The sequence below is a fragment of the Oryctolagus cuniculus genome, chromosome 4, assembly GCF_051225735.1.
Source record: "Oryctolagus cuniculus isolate XC-2025 breed Fujian yellow rabbit chromosome 4, ASM5122573v1, whole genome shotgun sequence".
NCBI classification, from domain to species: domain Eukaryota; kingdom Metazoa; phylum Chordata; class Mammalia; order Lagomorpha; family Leporidae; genus Oryctolagus; species Oryctolagus cuniculus.
Window position 1 is genome coordinate 146,795,056 of NC_142870.1, and position 19,012 is coordinate 146,814,067.

A 19,012-nucleotide genomic window follows, 5' to 3' on the forward strand; every position below is an offset into this window, starting at 1 on the left:
TCACGCTTACGTGCAAAGTGAGGCACAGAGACACTTATCTGAAAGATCATTCTGACTATAGAATTCAGGACGGATTGCAGGAATGAAAACACCTTCAGGGATGGACCGACAGATAGATGCTCTATCGAGTCATCTGAAATCGACCAGCTGAGGTGCCAACAATATCCAAAGCACTACGCTCCACCCACCGAAGACAAAAGGAAATTCTTCGAATGCTTTCCCTTCCTTAGACTTAATCAACTGAAAGCAAAGGCAGAAGTCTCTGTGGGAAACGTCCGTACCTAAGGACTCTTCATTTCTATTCAATGTGCATTTTAGCTCGCCTTGGGCCCGGAGGAAGAAATTGTAAGGGCTCCCAAACCAGCTCTTCCTTGGACAGGAAGGAAGAGCCCCAGCCTGATGAGTGCCTCACCTAGCACGGATCCCGAGGACATTACGAGGTGCTCCTCCACCAACACCCCTCATGGGGAGCCAGAACCTCCCAGCTGACCAGGACTTATGAAATGCAGCCCCAGGTCTTGGCAGAAAATCAGTTCATGTTAAAACCTCATAGTAGGGGCCGCGTTGTGGCATAGCAGGTAAAGCCACCACCTGCAGTGCCAGCATCCCATATGGGTGCTGGTTCGAGTCCTGGCTGCTCCACTTCTGATGCAGCTCACTACTATGTACTGGGGAAGCAGTAGAAGATACTCCATGCCCTGCCACAGGTCAAGTCTCATGGAAGGCTGAGTAATCCGAATGCCCCCACCCAAGAACTCTGGACTTTCCTTACCCGGCTTTACTGTTGGTTTCTTTTATAGATCCCATCACCTTCTCACATGACCTACAATTTGCCCAGTTACTGTGGCGATGTTTACCCCTGGGTTCCCCCCAAAAACAAGGCCAGGTTCCCAGGAAGTTAGGCATCTCGTCTGTCTCTATGCCAAACCTCTAAACCATTGTTTATCATATACTCAATGCTCAATCAATATTTTCTAAAGATTTATTTATTTATTTGAAAGTCAGAATTACACACAGAGAGAGGAGAGGCAGAGAGAGAGGTCTTCCATCTGCTGGTTCACTCCCCAATTGGCCACAATGGCTGGAGCTGCGCTGATCTGAAGCCAGGAGCCAGGAGCTTCTTCCAGGTCTCCCACGCAGGTGCAGGGGCCCAAGGACTTGGGCCATTCGCCACTGCTGTCCCAGACACATTAACAGAGAGCTGGATTGGAAGTGGAGCAGTCAGGACTTGAACCATCGCCCATATGGGATGCCAGCACTGCAGGCTGGGGTTTTAACCTGCTGCACCACAGTGCTGGCCCCTAGATCATACCAATCTTGAATACCCTTTATAATATAGTGTTTTGCCCAATCAATAAAGAAAGCAGGAAGCAATTGTCTAAAATTTCCTTGAGATAAAAGTTTTGAGCACTGTGTGCCAAGTACAAACGGACTACATTGGCTTCTAGCCTGACTTAGTATTCTAAATATACATGTCCTCTCCAAACCCCAGCAAAATGACCAAAAAGGAAATAAAAGCAGAATTAACTCTCAGACTAGAGGGAGATGATGCATATGAAACTATCAGCAAAAGGTACTGTGGGAAGCAGGGGCACAGAGACAGCCCTGTTGGAGGACCAGCCACAGTTGAGCAATGTGTGTAGGGGCCAGAGCTGTGGTGTAGTAGGTGGAGCCTCCACCTGTGGCACTCGCATCCCATAAAGGCACCACTTTGAGTCCCAGCTGCTCCACTTCTGATCCAGCCCCCTGCTGATGGCCTGGGAAAGCAGTGGAGGATGGCCCAAGTGCTTGGGCCCCTGCACCCACGTGGGAGACCTGGAGGAGACTCCTGGCCCCTGGCTTCAGATTGGCTCAGCTCCAGCCATTGAGGCCGTTTGGGGAGTGACCCAGCAGATTGAAGACCTCTCTCTCTCTGCTTCTCTCTCCTCTCTCTTTTTGTTTCTCCCTCTGTCTGTCTGTAACTCTGCCTCTCAAATAAATGAATATATCTTTTTTTAAAAGAAGAATGTGCCTCTGAAGGGAGGGAAGCTGGGAACGCGAGCTGTATGAGATGCCGAGACTCCCATGTCCCTCCCCATCCCACACAGGTGAGCTGGTGGTTTGATGCCAGCTGGCAAGGTGTTGTTGGGGAGGACATGCATGACGGGGTGAGACAGATGAATCTTATTTGATGGTTGGAATTTCATAGAACATACTGGAAACCTAAAACTCAAAGGCTAGCACCGTAGGGAGGGTGGAGACCACCACGGTCGCTGGACACGCGCACCTCTGGGAAGTGTGAACTGTGCTTGGATGATGGGACGGGAGTCCGCTGTTTCTCCTTTCAAGCTGCATAGAACTCTGTCTTTTTCAGCTCTGTCCCTGTACCGCTTTTACAAGACTAAGGCTGGGATTTCTGGCTGCTGTGTGGAGAGAAGGTTGGAGGAGGGCCAGAATGGCACTGAGAAAACCCATTCAATGGACCGAGGGAGAGATGATGAGGGTCAGGGCCAGCAAGGAAGGCATGGGAGTGGAAAGGACTGGACATGGCAACGCAGCTTTGGAGACAGCGTCGGTGCGGCTTCCTGGAGGACTGAGCGCAACGGGTCAAGGACCAATGCGACTTCCAGGCACTGGGCTGGGACAACGTGGTTGAGGCAGGGCTGAGGCTAGGGGCGACACAGGCAGCTACCAGGGGCACAAATGTAAGGAGCCCCTCGCTTTTACATCAGGCGAGTGCAGGGCAGGCACCGGAAAGCGAGCTCCTCCTTAAATACTGTGCCGTGGCATCCTACGGCCTCACGCTGGCCCAGATTTTGTGCTATGTCACTCCCCCTCTTTGCGGAGGAACGACACAGGACCCTGCGCTGTTCTTTTGTCTGCTCGGCCCTCCCCGGGTTTGCTGCTGGTTCTTCCCGGGTTGGCTACCGACCCTTCCACCTCCGTGGAAGGGCAGTGCCCCCTGCCACTTTCCCCACTTCCGCAGGGGAGCAGCACACCGCCGGCCGGCTCTCTCGGGGGCTGCTCAGATGTTCCTCAGGTGTTCCCCTTAGATGTTCCTGGTGCATGTTGTCTCTCTCCTCCTTTATAGTCCTCTTCCACCAATCTCAACTCTGCTACCCACACGCCGAGTACGCTGCTCTCCTCCAATCAGGAGCAGGATCAACTCCTGCAGGTCATCACTCAAGTTGGCGAGAGACAGCTGCGTAGAAGCTGTTTACTCCTCTCCCAGCGCCATATTGTGGGAGAGCAGATGCATAGAATAAGTCTTAATTCGAGTAACTTAGTCTAGTCCGAGTTGCTCCCCACAGTGCTATTTACAGAGACGCGGAAAATTGATGGGGCAAGCATGGGTGCCACAAGGGAGGACAGCGAGGGAAATGAGTTTTCTCTCGGGTGAGTCACAATGGGGTCGTCTATGAGTGACCACATGGGGTGGTCGAGCCGAAGCGTCAGGGGCAACAGAGGCTGGAGGCAGAAACTCCAGCATCTCACGCAGGGATGCTTTAAGGCTTGGGTGGAGCTTGGGTAATCCAGAGCGAGTGTCAGAGAGGACAGGAGGGGCTCCTGGTCAGGGACACTCAGACACTTAAAACTGGGGGAACTTTCAAAGTGGACAGAGAAGAGTAGCCAGGACATTGAGGGAGAAGCCAGGGGGAAGCTGGACTCTCAGAGGCCAAGGGTAAGAAGGAGACTGTCCCGAGTGCTTCCTCCCGCCCCCCGCTCTGCACCGCAAGGGGGCCCACATGCTTGGGGCTTCTGCCTTGCCCAAGGCTAGCCCCATGTGTGTCCGCCTGGCAACGGGATAACCCTCTTCACCTGCCGGAGTGCCTCATTGCCAATCCTGCCCTCCCCAGTCTCTGGGCCACTGGTGGCTCTGCCCTATCCCGCAGGTCTGCCCTTCCCCAAGACCTCACAGTCCAGCTCAGCACTCCTGGTTTGATGCTGATGGTTTCTGAGGATTAGGCTTTGGTCATTCACTCAACAACAGTTTACGAAGCACCTAATATGCCGGGAAGGGTGCCCAGTACAGTGGATCCAGAGGGGACAAAGACAGATGTCGTTATGGAGGGAATCCACACTCCTCTGAGACCCTTCCTGCTTTTCCCCACCTGCCCGAAGTCTGAGTTCCACCCCAGGCTCCTGGTGAGTGCCCAGGTGAGCCCACTAAGTGCAGCCTCATTGGGCTGGGATAGAATCGCCCAGGAAGAGCCAGAGAAAAGCTAGCAGGGGATGGGTTCATTCAGCCCAGAACCCAGCCTGGTGCCAGCGCACAGTGGTACACAGGATGACAGACGGGCTAGAGCAGTGCTCACTCTGTCTTAAGCACATCATCTTTGGCAACAACAAAAACAAAACCCAAAATAACCTTTTCCTGGGAGAAACTGATGGAGATTGCCTGCAGGAGGGAAGAGCAGAGTGAGTCCACCTGGAGACAGGTGTGCCCGGGGCCAGCCCAGAGATCTGCTCCCCCTACTGGGCCCCGTGCAGCCTGGGCCCCCACCCATGCAGCTGCACCCCCCCACCCCACCCCACCCCAGCTGCAGCCTGGCGCCCACTCGGCTCCACCGCATTCTCCAAAGCATGTGACTTGAACAGCAGCTTGGAGCCACCCCCAGTGACAAGCTGGGCCTGACAGGCGGCAGCTGCAAACTCCCAGCAAGAGATCGCATTCTTGGCCATTCCTGGCCTCCTGATCTCATCTCTGTGGAAATTTTCCCTGGAGGCAGAGGCTGGGGAGGCAGCCCCCAGGCCATGCATTTGCAGGCAAGCCCACCTTGGCTCACAGCCCAGGGCCCCTCACTTGGAATCCAAGAAAAACTAGCAGAGGCATGAACCCATTCACAGGTCTCTGCCTCAACCACTTATCTCTGCCAGCCCTGTAGAACTTTCCAGAATCAGCTGTCCAGGCACCTATATTTGGCTACCCCACTGACATCGAGAGTTGGCCTCCACTGCAGCTGGGAGCTGCTTTGGGGATGTCTGGGCACAGCCACACAGATTGCCTGCTGATTTCAGAACAAATGCTGTTGAGGGCTGCTGGCAAAGAGGCCGTCGGGAAGTGCGGAATCCAGGTCACGCCACAGGGGGTCGGGCTGGCGGGGCATCTGCGCACGTCTCCGCCGTCCCCACATGCACCCAGTGCAGCACAGTGAGGCCGTGCAGGCAGCCTCCTGTGTCTTGGGGCAACCTGCACCTGCACACTGTGTGCACCGCCATGGGTGTGGCTGTGGGGCCCGTGTGGGGCTGAGATCAGTCCATGTTCTGGTGCAGGACCCTGTCTGGCGGCCAGCCCACTGCAGCTCTGCCCCCAGCCCTCCCAGCATCCTCCCTGTTCTTTTCCCCCAGGTAGCTGAAGAGTGGCTGTCCCTCACCTTGTATATAAATGCCTGGGAAATTAGAAGATCAATCGAAGTGACAATATGGGTAAGGACCAAGTCTGAAAGGCTGGACACACAGACGCAAGCGTGAATATCCATAGGCATTCCTGGAAGAAGCGAAGCTGTAGGCTCGAGCTGGGGCTCACTAGACTTGGGCCCATCAGCCGTGTGTGCATGTGCATGTGCGTGTATGTGCAAAATGCACTTGTCAGACACTGGGCCTGCCAGCAACCATGTTCAGATTGCGGAACCCTGCCCTCTCCCCAGCCCCTTTTCTTCCACGGGATCCTGCTGCAGGGCCTGTCCACATCGCACCCGCACACCTGTCCTCGGAAAGACAGGAACCCAGAGACACAGGCTTCAGGGTACAGCGTCCATTCGCCTCCCGGTGGAGAACATCCACCTGGCAAGTTTTCTCATCTGCCTCCTCCCAACGCAAAGCTTGCTCCGTGGTGCCAGTTTTGCCGTCTGGAGGCTTCTAGGAGAAACCTGCTTGCCTTTCTCACAGGCAGGGCCTTTGCACACTTGAAGACAGCTGTGGCCTTCATCCCACCCCTCTTTGCCGTGGGAGAGAGTTCACACCTCCCAGCAACTCCTCAAGGGAGCTGTAAAACAGCCAGGCCGGTCACTCCCCCCTATTGTGTTATAGCCCCCGGAGATGAGCTGATGGGTTAGCAATGTACATCAAGGAGCTACCAAGATTCCTAGTTTTTATTGCCATAATCTGACCCCCTAGAAATCCAACCCAAGGAAATGATCACCTGCGTAGCCAAGTTTCTCTCTCGTAGTTCTTTCCCAAGGTGTTAGGCTTGGTTATCAAAGAATACGCAATAACAGGAAAGCAAGTTGACAGAGCACGTCCCATCTGGCTAGCGACAGAGCCTCACACAGCCTGGGCCGCATGCTCTGGTTCACTCCCCAGGGGCCTACAACTGGCCAGGGCTGAGCCAGGCTGAAGCTGGAGCTGGGAACTCAATCCAGCTCTCCCACACAGGTGACAGGAACCCATCCCTGCTGCCCCGCAGGGAGTGGAAGAATGGGGGCGGGGCGCTTCCTCTCATGCCCCTGCAGTGATGGTTCACGCGGGAAAGTGCCGGCCATGCTGGGGAGCTCCTCATCTCTGAGCCCCACAACAGGTCCACGGGACACAGTTCAGAGAAGTCGAGTCACCCACCCCAGGTCACACAGCCCTCCATGCTTTCCTGGAGCAGAAAGCAGGAGTTGGGAGGGGGGCATCTCAACCAGCAGCTTAACAGGCCAAAGCCCACCCCCAAACCCTATCTTTTTGAGGCATGCAGTCTGCCCAGCACAGGGTGACTGCTGACTCCTGCAGTACAAGTGCCCACTGTCCACCACCAGCCCCGACACCTCCTGCACTCCTGCTGTTGGCACCGCATGCGCGATGACTTCCACTCCAGGGCAGGCTTGTTCCAGGCAGAGCAAGAGAAGGTGAAGGTGGGGATTTGAGGACAAGTCAGGTTTAGGAATGAAGAGGCTACTGTCCACACAGCTGGCCTGGTCCTCTGGGAACCAGATTTTGCCAGGATGCTCCCATGGACAAACTTCACCTATGTGATGGGCTCTCCCACACCGCGTGTGTGTGCAAGAGGCCGTGGTGGGGAGAGGGGTCTCACCACCCAGACTGGCAAGGTGGGAGGCAACACCCAGAGGGCAGCGGAGAAAAACAGGCAGGTGGTAAAAAGCTCCAAGCACTTAGCCATGTGACCCTGGCAACTTACTCAACGGTCTCTGAGCCTCAGCTTCCACGGGTGTGCGATGGAGACGCCCCTGCTCCTGCTTATTTGAGAACTTGACTGCAAGTGAGTTAGTACCTGTAGGTCTTCAGGACAGTGTATACAGATTTCTCACAGCAGACCAGGTGGCTGTGCCTGCGTTAGCGCTCTGCTGTTCTTTCTCTCTCTCCAGCCTCCAGCAAATCCCCTCTGTGCGGACGAGCTGCAGAAGTGGCTCATTCTTTATGTTCACCTCTCTGGGCGTGGTCCAGAGCCTCAGAGGACCCTACACGTGCCCCTACGGTGCAGCGCCTCTGTCTGGCTTCACCGCCATGGCCCGCGCGTGTGGCTCAGGCTGCACCCGCCAGGATCCACCATCATCTGCTCATAAAGACCAGATGGGCCACGTGTGCCGCGAGCTGCCGTCGGGTCCCTGGAAGCGGGAAAGGTCACCACGGCGTGCAGGCAGCCCCTCTCCCTTGCTGTGAGTGATGAGAGTTGTGCTCAGGGCTCCCGGCTCGGGGCTGTGTCTATAAACCTTTGACTTTGGTGGGAAACATTTGCTTTCAAAGGAAATGGGATTTCCCCTTCAATATCCCTCGAGGATGACAGGTCTGTGATTGGAATCGGGCCATGAAAAATCAGGCCCAATGCTCCTTTCCATTAGTGGCTTTTGACTCCGAAGAGGCACCTGGAGCGCAGAGCCCCGGGCTCCACCCACTCCCCACTCTCTACTGCTCAGGCAGGTCACCCACTGCAGACCCAGAACTCCCTGGTGTTTCCTAGCCCTTGCTCCCTGCTCAGTAGCGTGGCTATCTCGGCTTTGCAAGAACCTCTCCCGTCATCGTCCCACATTGCCCCTTCTCTCGTCCATGGTTCTTCCACTTCACAACATAATGGAATCACTGACACCAAGTACACACACACGTGTGTGTACACACATGTACAGGGGACCCTTGGTTCTCTGTCTATAATAAAGAGACCTTGGAGAGAGCCATTGGGTTAAGCTGCTGCCTGCAGTGCCAGCAACCCATAGGAGACTGCTGGTTCCAGTCGCAGCTCCACTGCTTCTGTTCCAGCTTCCTCCGATTGTGCCTGGGAAGGCAGCAGATGATGGTCCATGTACTTGGGCCCCTGCCACCCATGTGGGAGACCCGGATGGAGTTCCTGCTTCCTGGCTTCAGCCTGGCCCAGCCCTAGCTGTTGTAGCCATGTGTAGAGTGAATCAAGTGCTCTCTCTCGCTCTCTCTCTCTCTCTCTCTGCCTTTCAAACATACATTTTAAAACCTTTCAAAAGAAGACCCCTTGGGAAGAGCTAATGTGTTATATGTGATGAACAAGACAAAGACTGCTGCTCGCCTAATGCTCTGAATGTGATTTGTCCCTGGAGCTTCAGCAGGACTTACGTCAAATGCTAATGATACTAAGAGAGTGGGACTGGACCCAGCACTGGTGCTAAGAGATGAGGCCTTTGGGAAGCGACTAGACTAGATTAGGTCATTAGAGTTCCACGACTGAATCCCAGACACCAGGGGAGACCACACGGACAGAGAGAGCTACACAGATGCCTGCTCCCTGTCTCCTGCCCTGTGACGCTCTGTGCCAACTTGGGACTGTGCCAACAAGAACATCATCGCAGAGCTGGACCAGGGGGGACTGCCCCGTCTTGGACAGTGAGTCTCTAGGAGTTGTAGACCCAAATAAATCCTTTTTCTTTACAAAGTAGCCTTAGGCATCTTGGATGTTTTGTTTGTTTTTGTTTGTTTGTTTGTTTTTCTAAGATGTATTTATTTATTTGAGAGGCAGAGTTACAGGCAGAGAGAGGGAGAGACAGAGAGGTCTTCCATCTGCTGGTTCATTCCCCAAATGACCACAATGGCATGAGATGGGCCTATCCGAAGCCAGGATCCAGGAGCTTCTTCTAGGTCTCCCACATGTGTGCGGGAGCCCAAGCACTTGGGCCATCCCCCACTGCCTCTCTAGGCCATTAACAGAGAGCTGGATCAGAAGAGGAGCAGATGGGATATGAACTGGTGTCCATATGGGATGCCAGTGCCACAGGCCATAGCACTGGGCCCAGGTATTTGTGATAACAACAACCATTCAGCCATTTGGGGAATGAGACAGCAGATAGAAGATCTCCCTCCCTTCCTCCCTCCCTCCCTCCCTCCCTCTCTCTCTCTCTCTCTCTGTCTGTGTGTGTGTGTGTCCCTCTGAATTTCAAATAAATGAGTCTTGTTTTTAAAGAAAACAACTGTGTTTGGTAGAAGAAACTGCAGAAGCAGTGGCTGAAGCACAGTGGAATGCCCTGAAGGGGTCTGGGAGAAGTAGCCCAGGGCTTTCCGGGGGCCCCACAAAGCCTTCAGGGGCCCAGTTCCTTTCGGGCCCCCAGTCTTGCCGAGCTCCCTCCAAGTGTGGCCCTGGGCCCCAGGTCTGCAAGATGGCTCTGGAGCGCCACTCCACCCCCGGGGTTCTCCAGACAGGAACATGGGAAGGGGCAAAGTGGGTGTACTCTGAGCCCACACTCCTCTACATGAACTTGCTGGAACCCCACCTGACAATTTTCTTGAGCATTGTTTGTCCAGAACGATGCCACACAAACATCCCAGCAGCCAGGAAAGCCTGAAACACGTCTCTTCCTGGCTGTGTTTCTGGCCCAGCAACATGGGGTTCCTGCTAATAAAACAGACGGGAGTGAGGGATAAAGGCAGGCAACCAACAGTTTCCATCAAGCTCCTGTGAGACAGCACTGGCCTCAACCAGTTAGTGGAAGGGTCTAGGAAATGAATTGAAGAGAGGAAATGGAACTTCTTCAAGGCAGAGAAGGCAGACAGGAGCAAGATGCCAAGGCTGGTTCAATGAATGCATGTGTGCCTGTGAGTGTCTGAGTGACCAACATTCAGAGGTTGCCCAGAGCATGGATTTTTTTTAAGATTTATTTATCACCAGCGTCGTGGTTTACTAGGCTAATCCTCCACCTGCAGCACCGGCACACCGGGTTCTAGTCCCGGTCGGGGCGCCGGATTCTGTCCTGGTTGCTCCTCTTCCAGTCCAGCTCTCTGCTGTGGCCCGGGAGTGCAGTGGAGGATGGCCCAAGTGCTTGGGCCCTGCACCCGCATGGGAGACCAGGAGAAGCACCTGGCTCCTGGCTTCGGCCGCAGCGACCATTGGAGGGTGAACCAACGGTAAAGGAAGAACTTTCTCCCTGTCTCTTTCTCACTGTCCCCTCTGCCTGTCAAAAAAAAAAAAAAAAAAAAAAGATTTATTTATTTATTTATTTGAAAGGTAGAGTTATAGACAGAGGTAGAGACAGAAATAGAGGTCTTCCATCTGTTGGTTCACTCCCCAAATGGCCACAACAACCATGGCTGGGCCAGGCCAAAGCCAGGAGCTTCTTCCAGGTCTCCCATGTGGGTGCAGGTGCCCAAGGACTAGACTAGGCTGCTTTCCCTGACGCATTAGCAGGGAGTTGGATTGGAAGTGGAGCACCCAGGACTCGAACCAGTGCTGAAAGCCGAGGCGGTGCCACAGCACCAGCCCCTAGAGCACGAGTCTTAGTATCAAAACAGGACTCAAAGGCAACCGGGATAGGCGACCTCTGCCTGTGTGTGGGAAGGAGGTCTTACTAAATTAGACGTCGCAGCCCAGCATTCCTGAGGATGTTGTCCAAGGACCCCTGAGGCCCTCAAGACCCTTTCAGGGGGTCTGTGAGGCCAGATTAATTTTCCAATCAGCTGTCATTTGCCTAGTTCTCCATCTTCCGCCTTGTGTGTTTAAGGGGTGCTGCACGCATTCTGCTTTGGGATGTTGCAACAGACTTCGTGCGAAGGCAGGTAAAGAAACCAGGTGTCTTCTCTTCGTCAGCAGAAAGAAGCAGACGCCAAGCACCAAGGAGTTCCTGGCTAAACATAGCACAATGCCTCTATTCTTACTCTTTTTTTTTCTAGAAAATAGAGCTGTTTTCACTACAAGGAGGTGAACATGCAATGATTTATGACGGTTATTTTTAAATAAGTTTTTTTAGGATTTTCTTCATTTGCATTTCTAATATAATAACCATAGTAAGCTCTTTGGCTCCCTCAATAACTGTTGAGACTTTCAAGGGGTCCCAAGCCCAAAGGACTGGGGAATCCACTGTCCTAGACTAGACTAATACGGGCCTGGGGGTGGGGAGCTAGAGGATGGGAACAGGAGAGCCTGGGCCTGGTGGAAAGCAGCGGTAGAAGGGAGCAGCTCCAGGAGCCGCTGCAGCGAGGGGTGTGGATGCCCCCTGTCCCGTGACACAGCTCAAACTGGGGCCCAGGGCCCAGGGCCCAGGGCCAGGCAGCAGAGCCTCCCCCGCCCCACCCCCGCTTGGGTGGAGACGAGCACCGGAAGAAAAGAGAAGTGCTTGGCGAACTCCAGGGCATCCTGACAGCGACCTCCGTGTCTGTTGAAGCCGCGAGCACCTCGGGCAGCTTCCTTCATACTACTTTCCAGCAGCTCGTTTTTGTTATTCCACGATGCCGCGGACATTTCAGCAGTTTATGCCTGAGACGAACTGTAAAGGAGAAATAGTAATTATCCCAGTGGAAAGTGGGACAAAGAACTGTATTATAGAGAAAAATGCGTGCTTCAAGGAGAATGATACTCCGTCTAGGGCACATCCTTTCTGATGACGTAATTCTGGCCCTTCCTTCAGCCCTTTTGCAATTTCACAAATAATTAATAGCAGTGCAGAGGAATTTCTGCCTACAGCCAGGCAAAAACCGGCTCCCCTTTCTCATCACGGAAGAAGCCACTTTCATTTATTCAATAGTTCTGCTCTCTGATGATACCCGTGTTTTGGAATCTCCTTTGCCCTAGTTGTAACATCTTGCTGGTTTCTCCATTAATGGCTTAAATAGGATCCTTAAACCACGTTCACTGAACGGTAGCAGAGATCTTCACGAGATTCCACACTCCGGGCTTTGGAAAGCTCCGATCGTGGGCTGCACCATCAGTAACTCCACATCCTTGTGGAAGCTTCTCCCCTTCTCTCCCCGACATCCGTGTTCTCCTTGCTGTACCTACTTTCTATCTCACTGCTCGCCTTTCCTTCCGGTTTTGTCTTCCTCATTATTTTGGCTAAGGGGTAGGAAAGGGGCCGCGAGCAGTCTGAAGAAGCCAAAGGGAAAGCAGACGATGGCCTGGAGAGACAGAGAATCAAGTCCAGAAGATTGATTAGACGGGGACCAAGGAGTCACTCCGTGTGCTCCTTCGTACATGAGATAGAGACAGCTGTAGTGTGTGCCCAGCCACCACTAATCTGTCGCCTCTTGTTCCTGTGAGCAAACTCAGGCACCCATGTGTTCAACGGCCCCACGCTTCTCCTTGGAAGTCATCCCCAAGGTCTCCATGCCCAAACTCAATCCCGGCCCCGAGAGCGAAGCCTGTGCAGAAGAAACCTTCTATCATTCAGGTATTAGAAGCTGGCAGAGGTGGCCACGAAGCCTGAGACCTCCATGGCAGAGGACAGCTCAGTGGCCAAGGGCCCGGCCATTGGAGGAAGCCGAAGGGGTAGTTCCAGCCACCTGGTCTCCTGGGGACGTAAGTGGGGATTTCTGAGGACCCCATCTGCCTGCATCCCTTCTTCCCACTCGTAATGGTGATGGGGCAGTGCTGCTCCACTTCCCATCCAGCTCTCGGGTGTGGCCTGGGGAAGCAGCAGAGGATGGCCCAAGTGCTCCGGCCCCTGCACTGGTGTGGGAGACCCGGAAGAAGCTCCTGGCTCCTGGCTTCTGATCAGCTCAGCTCCAGCCATTTGGGGAGTGAACCAGTGGATGAAAGACCTCTCTCCCTCTCCCTCTCCCTCTCCCTCTCCCTCTCCCTCTCCCTCTCCCTCTCCCTCTCCCTCTCTCTCTCTCTTTCTCTGCCTCTGGCTCTTTGGAACTCTGCCTTTCAAATAAATAAATAAATCTTTTTAAAAAAGCATGTTGTAGATCATAACATTCTTTAGTTTTAGCTGTGTTAGCATGTTGATCATTACTTCAATTTTTATGAAAAAATACTATTCCACTGTAAGGATGTGAAATATTTTGTTTATAAAGTCACTATTTGATGTATACTTGGATGGTTTCCACCTATGCCTCTCATAATGTGCTATAAGCCTTCTCACACAAGTGTTTATGTGGACCTGAGTTTTCATCTCTCCTGGGAAAATACATAGGAGTGAGATTTCTGGATCGCGTGATAACTTCATGTTGAACTTTTTGAGAGACTACAAATGGTCTTCCAAAGGCACCGTGCCATTTCACATTCCCACCAGCAACGTCCGCGAATGCCGGCTCCTCCGCACCCCTGCCGGCACTTGTTATTGGCTGTCCTGTTTTATCTCGGCCATCCGTGGGTTGGGAACTTGAATCTGAGCCAAGTGAGGCCAGGACAGCCTGCAGCCATGGCTGCCCCATCCTGAGGACAGTGCCGCACAGAGACAGCCCTCAGCTACCCAGACCCCGTCTGTTAGGAGGGCCAATGATTCTACTCTCATCGAGGTCCGTACGTAAACCCCACATCCCTCCAATCAAGTGCTTTCTCCACAAATCAAAGTCAGGCAGGGTGATGTTCTGCAACTTGCAACCGCATCCATTCGAACTGCACACTTCCCATTGCCGTGACCCAGCGGGTGCCGGCATGCCCTTGTCTGACCTGAGCACTGCCTGCCTATGGAGACGAGCGCAGCAGGCGCTGTGGAGGTCAGCATTTGTTCTTAACAGAGGCAAATGGAGGAAAATCCAAGCAGGACACGCATCCAGGCTGCAGCTCTCCTCTTGGGACCTGCCGATGTCTGAGTCAAGTTCAAGTTCAAGTTCAAGACCCCCCCCCTTCCAGAGGATCACTTGAATGGTGAGAGAAGATGGAGGCCTGCTTGGTGAATGTCGGGAAATGTACTTAGAGACTTCCCCATGTTGCCTTTTTCTTGGCCACCAAAGCAATACCAGGAAAGCATGGAGGGCTGTGTGACCTGGGGTGGGTGACTTGACCTCTCTGAACTGTGTCCCGTGGACCTGTTGTGGGGCTCAGAGATGAGGAGCTCCCCAGCATGGCCAGCACTTTCCTGGGTGAACCATCACCGCAGGGGCATGAGAGGAAGTGCCCCGCCCCCATTCTTCCACTTCAAGGGAGCCCCGTCAGCATCCTGATTAGAAAGATGACCTTCCGTGCCAGGAGTACTTAGCACAGTCGTGTCGTTCTTGCTGTGTGCAGACAGCTCCGCCCGTCCCTCAGCTTCAGTCCCCGCATCTTCCCACGGCATCCACAGTATGGCGGGGCTCTCTGCGGTGCTGCGATGCTCGCATGACCCTTGGCGAGAGCTCGGGAGCCCGGAGCCCCGCCCTAGCGCCTCAGAACCCCTCAGCAGCATCTGCTGGCTTTGCAGCTGCCACTGTTCACATTTTTCTGACCTTTCCCTTCCTCATGCTGGCTTAGGGGGAGGGTTTGTGTCTGGTGTGGACAGAGGGGAGCCAGGACAAACGGAGGGAAGGGAAAGGCCTGGAGTGGCTCCTGCTTGCCCACCAGGCCCCTGCAGTGGAAGCCCGGCCTCCACTCCGGCTTGAAGGTCCTAGGCTGCCAAGGAAGCGGCTGACCCCAGCCCAGGTCAGAAGTGTGCTCGGTCACCTGAGCTCCCCAGCCCCTCCCGGCCCAGGACAACAGGTGTATGTGCCCGGTAACCCGAGCCTACTTTCTCAAGGCCTGAGAAATTGAGAGAGGACAGACAACTCTTTCTTCAGGCAACCACGAGGCCAATAAACAAGTTTTCAGGGAGACCATGGCCAGCTCTGGGCAGAGCAGAGCCGGCTGTCCACTTGGGGACCATCCAGGACCTGGGCTTTTCATAACAACAGCCGCCGCCGCCGCCGCCGCCGCCACGGTTTGTTGAACACCCAGTGGGCGCTGGGCACCGTGCCAGGTTCTTTCCATGTCCCTCCTGTTTCTGCCTCTCTGCAGCCCCTGGAGAGGAGTGGTTGCTGGGGGCACCGGGTCGGACAGGGCAGCCTGCAGCAGGCTGACGGCTTGCCCTTGAGCCAGCCAGTCAACCTAGGGGTTTTGAGAAGTAGCCGGGGATACAGGGAACGTGTGCATCCCAGAGTCTGGCATGGGGACAGCCCCCAACACACGGCAGCCGTATGCTGTGCGTGTGGCCTTGGGCAGTGTCCCCACTTCACACCTGAAGACACCGATGCCCATTTATCCAGATCCCAGCTTTTGTGCTCTCCTCTGATATGTACGGAAAATCAGCTTCCCCTTGACTCCCCAGCCCTGTGGACTGGAGAGCCCAGGAAGAGGGCAACCCCAGGGGGCGGGGCTCCAGCCAGAAGGAGGCGGAAAGCCCCAGCCAGCTCAGGTGGCATCATCTACTGCCACCTGTTGCCCAAGGTCTTTGGCCCCCAAACCAGAACAAGGCTCAGAACGGGCTGAAGGTGGGCATGCACAGATGGAATTCCAAATGTTCTTCTTCCAGACCCCCAGTGATCAGTATCCACAGAGCCACAGACCACAGATCCGAGCTCACACCCTAGGACGAGGGCAGAGAGCACAGAGGAGCCCCTCGGCCTGAGTGTGTGCTCACGCAGGTGCTGCCATTCAACACCATCGGGGGCCCCGGGGATCACAGCTCCCCCAACAAGGTCTTCATAATGTTGATCATTGCCTCATCTCGACATAACTTACATTGGTATAAATGCACAAGCTGAGGACATGCATTTCCTCCATACAATCTTACCTGTGATGTCGAGGTTAGACATTTAACCCGTAAGGTCTGTTTTAAACCATAATACGGAAGTGATATTGTTCCTTAATGAAAAACACGTGTGTAGGAACACACTGGGCATATACAACCTGGTCAATCGCAGCACATGATTGGCTGCATCCAGTGCCTCGTCCCTCCTCCACTCAGGCCATGTCATCCCTAGGACCCTGGACCAGCCCTGCCCCGGTGAGGATGCCAACAAGTGGAGACGTCATGATCAGCGCATCTCTGGCCAGTGTTGGGTTCAGGGATCCAACGGCTACTGTCAGGGGGAACTCTAATGTCTCAGTCACTCCAGTCACATGGGAGGAACAATCTTTTGCCCTGTGGGTGAAAGACAATGTTCCTTGCTCTGTTGCCAAGTAGAAATGCATTGTCCCATTGCAGCTGGAGGCCGCCTTGCACGCACAGCTGAGGTCGGCCTGAGCACAAGGCCGCAATGGATAAGCACAGAGCCAGGAAGACCACAGGGCGACCAAGGCTGGCTTTCCTGTGCCATACCCTGTTGGCCAGACCTCGGGACTTCCTGTTCTGTGGGCTCAGTCCTTTGCTGAATCCAAGAGAGTTTCCCGTGATTTGCATCTGGGACCCTAACCTCAGCCCAGAACAGCACCACACCCTGTTATTCATGGAAGAGCGAGAGTAGGGCACAGCCAAGGCAGTGGGCCCACCTGGGAGGGGGCGCTGAGGGGCTCCAGGATCGACTGCCCTGAGCACCGCCAGCTTGCAAGCTCGCAGGTGTGCGTCCAGGATCTGCCGGCAGTTCTGTCCCTAAAGTTCTGGAGTCATCCACAAGGCCCTCCTGCCGGCCTCCAATACATGAAGGAGATCCTTTGTCTTTCCCTGCAGCCAGCAGCATCCTTAACCCCTCTCCACAGCCTTGGTGAGTCCCGTATCTCCTTCCGCAGTGGAAGCTCAATGAGCACGCAGAACGTCTTGCCTTCCATACACGCACTTGTCAACAGTGCCCCATTTCCCTCAAGACAATGTGGTCTGCAGTGAGCTTGATCCCACCCCAGAGCCATGGGCAACAGGTGGCTGTCCTCTCACCAAGAAGAATACAGCATCACTCCAATCATAGTGACTCACTCAAGTGCAGACAGGGGACTGTAACTGAGCCAGTAGATGGAACTACTACTGCTGGGAATAGGCCAGGGGTGGGGGCTTTCCCCTGCTAAACCCCATCTTGGAGGTGCTGGGTCCATGATGGTGATTGGTGAGAAAATTTACTTGAAAATGAGGCCAACATGGAAAGAGGAAACAGAGTGAGAGACAGACTCACTCCTGATGACCCCGTTGGATCCCCAGCTGAAGTCAGCGCCCTGGGCCTTTCGCGTCCAGGAGCGGATGCTATAGCAGCGTTAAATCTGAGCTTCACCGCTGTCAATGGTTTTCCTTCCAACAAATCTCAGCCTCAGAAAACAACGCCGTTGCTTCCGTCTTATTATTTAGTTCTTGGTCCTGTGAAAACCGGGGTTATTCCTCATGTGCATCAAATTCTGGCGGTCTGACCTCGAGAAAGTCACATCCGTGTGTCCTCAACAGTAAAGAGAGGGGGTTGGACTCCACCTCCCAGGTCCCTTCCAGTTCTGAAATTTTATACTTCTATGAATAGTCTCTTAGCAACACCCACACTCACAGAATTAGATACAAAACTATTTTCTTCAAGAGTTTAGACTCAAAACACTAAAATACCATTCGTAAAAGTTTAATCATATGTCACTGGATGAAAACCCACACAAGGCCTCTTTGCTTTGGAAAAGCAAATAGTCACATTGGTGATGCAGAGAGAGAGGTGTTACCTGCTAGTTTCCGGTGCCTGGAAACTTCTACTCCTGCTTCCAGCGAGCGGTGCCCATCTGCAGCTGCACAGCTACCCCACAGGCTCTTCCAGAGGTAGGGGAGGCATAAGATTGTGAGGACCTTCACAGAGTTCTTCTACGTATGTATAAAGATGTATTTACTTACTTGAAAGGCAGCTTTACAGAGAGAGATCTTCCATCCCCTGGTTCACCACCCGGATGACCACAACAGCCAGAGTTGGCCCAAGCCAAAGCCAGGAGCTTCATCCGGGTCTCCCACATGGGTGCAGGGGTGCAAGCACTTGGGCCATCTTCTGCTGCCCTCCCAGACACTTTGCTGGGGAGCTGGATCAGAAGCGGAGCAGATGGGACTCGAACCAGTACCCACGTGGGATGCCCACATTGCAGACGACAGCTTCACCCCGCTACGCCACAATGCCAGCACCCTTCACAAAGGTTGAAAGCAGAACTATGGTTGCTTGGTCAATTTAGTAGGATCCAGGGTCGCTACTAAATGCTCGCTAACAGCTTTGTCATCCCAGATGTCAAGTCTGATGCCTGCCCGCAAGCTCCCATCCTCCACTCCTGCCTGCCTCTGTGTTTATCCCGGGGGCATCGTTTAATCTCTCTGTGCCTCAGTCTCCTCATCTGCCAATGGGGATAATAACAGCACCTTCCTGTGAGTGCTGAATGAGTGCACTGCTCGCAAAGTGGCCAGCAGACGGTACGCATGGAACAAATACCAGATCTGGTTGAATCGTTGTTATTTCTAGTATTCTCTTCGGTGGCTGAACGGTGGCTTGGAAACAAATGGAGTAGAGTGTGAATGAAGAGCTCAAAAGCACTTCCCACACCAGAGGGTGTTATCAGGAAATAGTCATTAACCATGGCGTTCTACAGATCCCAGCGCGGCCCGCCTCTGGTTCTAATCACGCAGCCCGGCTCCCCGTCCCGCACTCCTGCAAACTCCTGCCTGCACGTCTCTCTCTGCAGCTTCCGCCGTCGGCTCACAGGGCCTGGGATGGACGGAGAACAATGCTTTGCCGCTCAGTGTAAATCTGCTGTAGCTGTACTTGGTATCTCACGTGAACACTTCTCCTACACAATCACAGACTCACTTCTTCATTATGTATGTTTTAGCTAAAAGCACCCAGAGTGACCAAATGGCCCAGAACTCAATTCTGCAGAGCACTCAGAAGCAGAAGGATTTAGGAGCCAATTCTCCTGACAGGCTCTTACATGAAACCAACTGATGAGTCAGAAAGTCCATTTATCAGGCGTCGTGCGAGACGGATTAGCCCAGAGCCCAGTTCCCGGCCTGGCTCAGATGCAGGGCTGTGAGAGCTCATC

General features: G+C 53.9%; 1 long non-coding RNA gene across 1 annotated transcript; it reads left to right on the forward strand.

Annotated features, from left to right (window-relative positions):
- The first annotated feature begins 2,137 nt into the window (after positions 1–2,137).
- Positions 2,138–8,870, forward strand: LOC149127161 (uncharacterized). Its single transcript, XR_016232136.1, has 3 exons — positions 2,138–3,375; positions 5,329–5,406; positions 7,287–8,870. It is a non-coding gene; the product is annotated as an uncharacterized LOC149127161 (long non-coding RNA).
- The last annotated feature ends 10,142 nt before the right edge of the window (positions 8,871–19,012 follow it).